The following is an 8,005-nucleotide window of genomic DNA, read 5'->3' on the forward strand; positions in this document are numbered from 1 at the left end:
AGGACAGAAAGCAAAGTCCTGCCTCCCTTGAACCACTTCTGCAAAAACAAAATACTGCAGAGCTTAATGATGCTGAACCCCCAAGGCACATGACCCTCTTTTGGCCAAGTTCCAAGTGTTGAGGGATCCAGCAGTTAAAGGGACCCAGAAAGAAACGAACTTGGATCCTATCAAAATTCCACGATTTTGTTTTCTTTTTCCAACAATGAGCTATTGATTTCTATGAGGAAATTCACCAGCAGGAACCATTGGCAGGAGATTCGGAGCCTCCAGTCCTCTTTAACTGGAGTTGCTCTGCTTTTGTGCAGGAATTCCTAGTTCTTCTACCTAGGAACAAGAATTGTCCTGGATCAAATAGTTGATGCTGCTGAGAAACACACTTGAGAGAGTCACATGGAGAGAGTATAGTTATTTATTTGCAACCTGCCTTTCTTACTTTTACTGATAAGGTGGAGAACAAATCCAAGAAAATGAAGGGGAATTCTGAGGGTTGCCATGAGGGGTCTCTCTCCCTTCTAGCAAAGATGATGTTAGTTTGGGCAATGAAACGTCTGTAAGAGAAGCCCCGAGGAGCCCCTCCCCCCTCAGGTCCAGCACAGCTTCCTCCTCTCTTCCCCCAACAACAACCCTGTGAGGTGGGCTGGACTGAAAAGGGAGCTGTCCAACCCTTGAACTCAGGGTCTCTTCTTTCTCCCCTCCCAACCTTCATCCCTGGCTCCCCTTCAGAGGTTGCTATGAGGTCGCAGCCCCAGAAGAGCCCCTGACCTCCCCCTCCCTCAATACAGAGGGTGCAGAGGGGGGGGAGATCAGCCCCCAAAGTTCAAGGGGAGCCCCGCCCCACTTCTACGTCCTCGGCACTGCGCAGGCGCCATCTGGTTGATTGGAGAAAGACGGACGCCGATTGGTCGTTCTGAGGAAGGCGGCGATTGGCAGGGTGACTCCGTGGGGCGGAGGCTTCCCTAGGAACAAGCGGAATATTTGGAGAGAAAATTAAAACGGAGAAAGTGGGAAGCTGCCTGAATCGGCGACAGAGGAGGCGGTTTGATGCAGGTTTGGCGCAGGGGATGCTGGGAGTTGAAGTCCGGGAGGGTCTCTCCGGATAAGGCAGGCCTGGGAGCCCGAGGCCTAGTCTGGGGGCGGGCGGGGAGGGAGCCGGGAGGCTGGGAAGGAGGCTGTGTCCGCATGGAGAATGCCCGGGAGGCCCGTGGGAGGTGGGGACTTGGGCCTGGGCCTCCCCTGTGGGGAAGGGGACGCAGCCATGACCCTCTTCTCTTTCTCCGCTGCAGGAGGACGGAGGATGGCGGTGGATGCAGGAAAGAGGCGCCGCCTGAGAGGTGGAGGAGGAGAGCGTGCCCCGCGGAGCAGCCCTGCCCGGTCCCGGCGCGGCTTCCCGGGAGACGGTGGGGAAAGGCCGGGGGGCTCCGGGGCTGCAGGAGGGAGGAGCCCAGGGGGAGCCTGGGAAAGGCGGCTGCCTGGAGTGCGATGCGAAGACCCCAAGACGGGCCTGGAGGGCGGAGGCTCCTTCGGAAGACCCCCAAAGCCCCAAAGGATCCAGGGGGAAGCAAAAGAACATCAGTGCCTGGAATGTGGAAAAACCTTCAAAAGAAATGGAAATCTTGAAAACCATTTAAAAATCCACATGGGAGAAGAACCATTTAAATGCCCGGAATGTGAAAAATCCTTCAAAAGTAACGAAAATCTTCAAAGGCATCTAAGGATCCATTCAAGAGAGAAGAAATACGAATGCCCGGAATGTGAAAAATGCTTCAAAAGAAATGGATATTTTGAAAACCATCTAAAAAACCACTCACTTGGAAACCGATATCAATGCCTTGAGTTTGGAAAGAAGTTCAATGGGAGATCAAACCTTGATCAACATCAAAGGATCCACTCGGGAGAGAAGCCATACGAATGCCTTGAGTGTGGAAAGAGATTCAATGTGAGGGGAAACCTTTCTGGACATCAAAGGATCCATTCATTAGAGGAACCAGATGAAGTCCTGATGTATGAAAAGGCATTCAATCACAGTGGAAACTTTTATAAACATCAAAGAATCCTCACAGAAGAAAAACCTCATAAATGCCTGGAATGTGGAAAGAGCTTTGGTCATATCAGCACCCTTTATAGACATCAGAGGATCCACTCAGGAGAAAAGCCTCATAAATGCCTTGAGTGTGGAAAGAGATTCAGTCAGAGGGGAAACCTTTATACACATCAAAGGATCCACTCAGGAGAAAAACCTCATAAGTGCCTGGAGTGTGGAAAGAACTTCGGTCATAGGAGCACCCTCTATATACATCACAGGATCCACACAGGAGAAAAACCTCATAAATGCCTGGAGTGTGGAAAGAGATTCAGTCAGAGGGGATATCTTTATATACATCAAAGGATCCACACAGGAGAGAAACCTCATAAATGCCTTGAGTGTGGAAAGAGCTTCAGTCAGAGGGGAGATCTTTATACACATCAAAGAATCCACACAGGAGAAAAACCTCATAAATGCCTTGAGTGTGGAAAGCGATTCAATCAGAGGGGACATCTATATAGACATCAAAGGATCCACACAGGAGAAAAACCTCATAAGTGCCTGGAGTGTGGAAAGAACTTCGCTCATAGGAGCACCCTCTATAAACATCAAAGAATCCACTCAGGAGAAAAATCTCATAAATGCCTTGAGTGTGGAAAGAGATTCAGTCAGAGGGGATATCTTTATATACATCAAAGGATCCACACAGGAGAGAAACCTCATAAATGCGTGGAGTGTGGAAAGAGCTTCAGTCAGAGGGGATATCTTTATACACATCAAAGTATCCACACAGGAGAAAAACCTCATAAATGCCTGGAGTGTGGAAAGAGCTTCAGTCGGAGGAGCAACCTTTATACACATCAAAGAATCCACACAGGAGAAAAACCTCATAAGTGCCTTGAGTGTGGAAAGAGATTCAGTCAGAGGGGACATCTATATAGACATCAAAGGATCCACACAGGAGAAAAACCTCATAAGTGCCTGGAGTGTGGAAAGAACTTCGCTCATAGGAGCACCCTCTATAAACATCAAAGAATCCACTCAGGAGAAAAATCTCATAAATGCCTTGAGTGTGGAAAGAGATTCAGTCAGAGGGGATATCTTTATATACATCAAAGGATCCACACAGGAGAGAAACCTCATAAATGCGTGGAGTGTGGAAAGAGCTTCAGTCAGAGGGGATATCTTTATACACATCAAAGTATCCACACAGGAGAAAAACCTCATAAATGCCTGGAGTGTGGAAAGAGCTTCAGTCGGAGGAGCAACCTTTATACACATCAAAGAATCCACACAGGAGAAAAACCTCATAAGTGCCTTGAGTGTGGAAAGAGATTCAGTCAGAGGGGACATCTTTATATACATCAAAGGATCCACACAGGAGAGAAACCTCATAAATGCCTTGAGTGTGGAAAGAGCTTCAGTCAGAGGGGAGATCTTTATACACATCAAAGGATCCACACAGGAGAAAAACCTTATAAATGCCTGGAGTGTGGAAAGAGCTTCAGTCACAGCAGCAGCCTTTATACACATCAAAGGATCCACACAGGAGAGAAACCTCATAAATGCCTTGAGTGTGGAAAGAGCTTCAGTCAGAGGGGACATCTTTATACACATCAAAAGATCCACACAAGAGAGAAACCTCATAAATGCCTGGAATGTGGAAAGAGCTATACTGAGCGTAGTAGCCTCAATCGACACCAAAGAATTCACGTGGGAAAAAAATGAAAAACACACCTGAGTGTGAGAAGACCTTCAGTCACGGTATATCTCAGGAATTGAATTGTATATTTATTTTGGCCAACTGTGAATAGACACCCTAGGAATTCACCTAGTGCATATTCATGATCATTATAATAATTCCAATAAGAGGAACTATTGCTCTTTACTCCAAATGTGTAAAGAAGACAATAAGGGTAAATAATAACTGCCAAATAAGGGACTTTCTCAGGCTGAATAATAAAGGACTTTTTCAATTGTACATGCTAGATTTTTCAACTGGTCTAAATTGTACTTTTTTACAACAGACATGATATTTCCCATGTGAATGTTCTTTTAATGCAAGGCTCATTTCAGTGGTTATGCTTAATATTATGGGATGTTACTGTCCGTGTCTCTGATGTAAGTGTAACTTACAGACATCATCATCCAAGGGATAATTTACACTTCAGCTCTAACTTACACCTTTGATCTGTTCCCTGCAGCCCAGGGGGCCAAATGAGCAATTGGGAGAACAAAGGAAGAGATAAGGCTAATTGGGAGGCTTCTATTCCCTTGCAGGGCAACAAGGAATACACAAAGCTAAACTAGGAGGCCAGAATTGGGTACTAAGCTGATGTCTCTGAGGGTGTAAAAGGATGCCATACCTTCCCCAAGGGGTGCCTATTTCCTCGCATGCATTGTATCTGTATGTTCCGGATAGAGTCCCACCCGGTATTTTGTTTTTGGCCATAAATAAAATCTGCTTTTTTTGCAAGCCTCGTCTTGAGTCTCTCTGGCATTCTGGTGACTCAAGTATATTTTGGGACCCTACAGCTTAATGATACTGAACCCCCAAAGCACATGAGCCTCTTTTGCCCAAGTTCCAAATGTTGAGGGATCCAGCAGTTAAAGGGACCCAGAAAGAAACCAACTTAGATCCTTTCAAAATTGCATGATTTCCTGCTCCCTTTTTCCAAAAATGAGCTATTGATTTCTATGAGGAAATTCACCAGCAGGAACCATTGGCAGGAGATTCGGAGCCTCCAGTCCTCTTTAACTGGAGCTGCTCTGCTTTTGTGCATGAATTCCTAGTTCTTCTACCTAGGAACAAGAATTGTCCTGGATCAAATAGTTGATGCTGCTGAGAAACACACTTGAGAGAGTCACATGGAGAGAGTATAGTTATTTATTTGCAACCTGCCTTTCTTACTTTTACTGATAAGGTGGAGAACAAATCCAAGAAAATGAAGGGGAATATTTGTAGCTGAGGGTTGCCATGAGGGGTCTCTCTCCCTTCTAGCAAAGATGATGTTAGTTTGGGCAATGAAACGTCTGTAAGAAGAGAAGCCCCCAGGAGCCCCTCCCCCCTCACGTCCAGCACAGCTTCCTCCTCTCTTCCCCCAACAACAACCCTGTGAGGTGGGCTGGACTGAAAGAGCGGCTGATTCAAACTCAGGGTCTCCTAAAGTCCCAGAATAGACCCAACTGGCTCCCCTTCATGGACTGGTATAACGTCGCAGCCCCAGAAGAGCTCCTGACCTCCGCTGGCCTCAATACGGAGGTGGGGAGGGGGAAGTCCGGACTCCAACGTTCAAAGGAGATCCCCCCCCCCCGTCCCACCTCCACCCCGGACTGTAATAACCTGTGGCATTGCGCAGGCGCCATCTGGCTTGTTGAAGAAAGGACGGTGATTGGTCACGCTCAGGATGTCGGCGATGGCGAATGGACTTTGAGGGGCGGATCATCCAAAGGAAAAGGCGGAACTAGTGGAGAAAAAGAGCGTGAAGCCTCCACTTCTGGAAACAAAACGGGCAACAAGGGAGCTGCCTGAATCGGCGACAGAAGAGGCCGTTTGATGCAGGTTTGGCGCAGGGGATGCTGGGAATTGAAGTCCGGGAGGCCTGGGAGCCCGAGGCCTAGTCTGGGGGCGGCCGGGGAGGGAGACAGGATGTTGGGAAGGAGGCTGTGTCCACCTGGAGACTGCCCGGGAGGCCCGTGAGAGGCGGGGGCTTGGGCCTGTGCCTCTCCTGCGGGGACGGGGACGCAGCCATGACTCTCTTCTCTCTCTCCCCTGCAGGAGGACCGAGGATGGCGGCGGATGCAGGAAAGAGGCGCCGCCCGAGAGAAGGAGGAGGAGGAGAGCGGGCCCCGCAGAGCAACCCTGCCCTGTCCCGGCGCAGCTTCCCTGGGAGACCGTGTGGAAAGGCCGGGGGGCTCCGGGGCTGCAGGAGGGAGGAGCCCAGGGGGAGCCCGGGAAAGGCGGCTGCCTGGAGGGCGATGCGGGGAGGAGGAAACGGGCAGAGACCCCGAGACGGGCCTGGAGGGCGGAGGATCCTTCGGAAGACCCCCAAAGCCCCACAGGATCCAGGAGGGAGGAAAGGAACATCAGTGCCCTGAATGTAGAAAAAGCTTCAAAAGAAACGACCATCTTAAAAGTCATTTAAGGATCCACTCAGCAGAGAAACCATTTAAATGCCCAGAATGTGAAAAATCCTTCAGAACAAATGGACGTTTTGAAAACCATCTAAAAAACCACTCACTTGGAAACCGATATCAATGCCTTGTGTGTGGAAAGAGCTTCAGTCAGAGCAGCAAGCTTTATACACATCAAAGGATGCACACAGGAGAAAAACCTTATAAGTGCCTGGAGTGTGGAAAGAGCTTCAGTCAGAGGGGATATCTTTATAGACATCAAAGGATCCACACCGGAGAGAAACCTCATAAATGCCTTGAGTGTGGAAAGAGATTCAGTCAGAGGGAACATCTTTATATACATCAAAGGATCCACACCGGAGAGAAACCTTATAAATGCCTGGAGTGTGGAAAGAGATTCAGTCAGAGGGGACATCTTTATATACATCAAAGGATCCACACAGAAGAGAAACCTCATAAATGCCTGGAATGTGGAAAGAGCTTCAGTCAGTTGGGAAATCTTTATACACATCAAAGAATCCACACAGGAGAAAAACCTCATAAATGCCTTGAGTGTGGAAAGAGATTCAGTCAGAGGGGACATCTTTATATACATCAATGATCCACACAGGAGAAAAACCTCATAAATGCCTGGAATGTGGAAAGAGCTTCAGTCAGTTGGGAAATCTTTATACACATCAAAGGATCCATTCTGGCGGGGGAACCATATAAATGCCTGGAATGTGGAAAGAGTTTTAGATACAAGAGAGTCCTTTTTTTTTTTTTAATTGGATTTTAAACAAAGATATAAAGACAATACAAAAAATACAAAGACATTACAAAGACAAACAGATTCCCACCACCTACCTACCCACACCATATTTTACATATATGTTTTGGTCATCATCAGAATATATATTGCTTTGTAAGTTAATATATGAATGATACATTGTCAATTCAGGTGTTTTAAATTAGAAATAATCTTGCATCTCCTCTTTATTCATTTCCAGTTTTAAATTTTCTACCCTATTTTCTTTCATCTATATTTGTACTGATTTTCTTTTCCAGCCATTGATACCACTGGTGCCACACAAGATAGTATTCACTTTCTTCCTTATCCTGGAGTCCCAGTGTCAATCTATCCATTTTGGCACACTCTGTTATCTTTGTGATTAATTTGTCTTTGGTTGGGAGTTGGTCTGATTTCCAATTTTGCGCGAACAGTAACCGTGCTGCTGTCAGAATGTGTATGATGAGATATTTTGTCTCTTTGTTGTGTTGTGTTGTTATCATTCCAAATAAAAAGAATTCTGGAGTGTTTTCTACTTGTTGGTTTATTATTTCTTCAATAGTTCCCTTTATGTCTTTCCAGTATTGTTGGCCCTTTATACATCTCCACCAGGCGTGGTATTATGTCCCCTTTTTCGTTTTGCACTTCCAACAGTGTGGAGAGGCATTTGGGTATATTTTGGCTAATCTGGCTGGTGCTAAGTGCCATCTGTAAAACATTTTTATGAGATTTTCTTTATAGGGTATGGCTCTTGTCATTTTGATGTTCTGTTTCCACAATTTCTCCCAGTTTGCCAATTGAATGTTGTGCCCTATGTCCCTGGCCCACCTTATCATATTTTCTTTTACTGTTTCTTCCAATAGTTTATAGCTAAGAAGATAGTTATATATTTTGGTTATCATCTTTTGTTCTGGGCCTTGTAAAATCTTGTCCAATTCATTCAAATTATTCGAGATTCCATATTGCTTTTTGTCTGCTGTGTGTCTTGAGTATATTTGTGTATAGGGCCACCAATCGCTATTTATGCCAGAGTCTTGGAGTTGCTGTCTTGAGATGAGTTCGCCTTCATGATTCAA

The 8,005-nt window shown here is 46.3% G+C and overlaps 1 pseudogene across 1 annotated transcript; it reads left to right on the forward strand.

Annotated features, from left to right (window-relative positions):
* Positions 1-885: 885 nt before the first annotated feature.
* Positions 886-7,459, forward strand: LOC148111702 (uncharacterized; annotated as a pseudogene). Its single transcript, XR_015730200.1, has 3 exons — positions 886-1,050; positions 1,287-3,751; positions 6,276-7,459. The product of XR_015730200.1 is annotated as an uncharacterized LOC148111702 (transcript).
* The last annotated feature ends 546 nt before the right edge of the window (positions 7,460-8,005 follow it).

This window comes from Pantherophis guttatus, chromosome 16 (genome assembly GCF_059756535.1).
Source record: "Pantherophis guttatus breed Tessera chromosome 16, ASM5975653v1, whole genome shotgun sequence".
Classification (NCBI taxonomy): Eukaryota; Metazoa; Chordata; class Lepidosauria; order Squamata; family Colubridae; genus Pantherophis; species Pantherophis guttatus.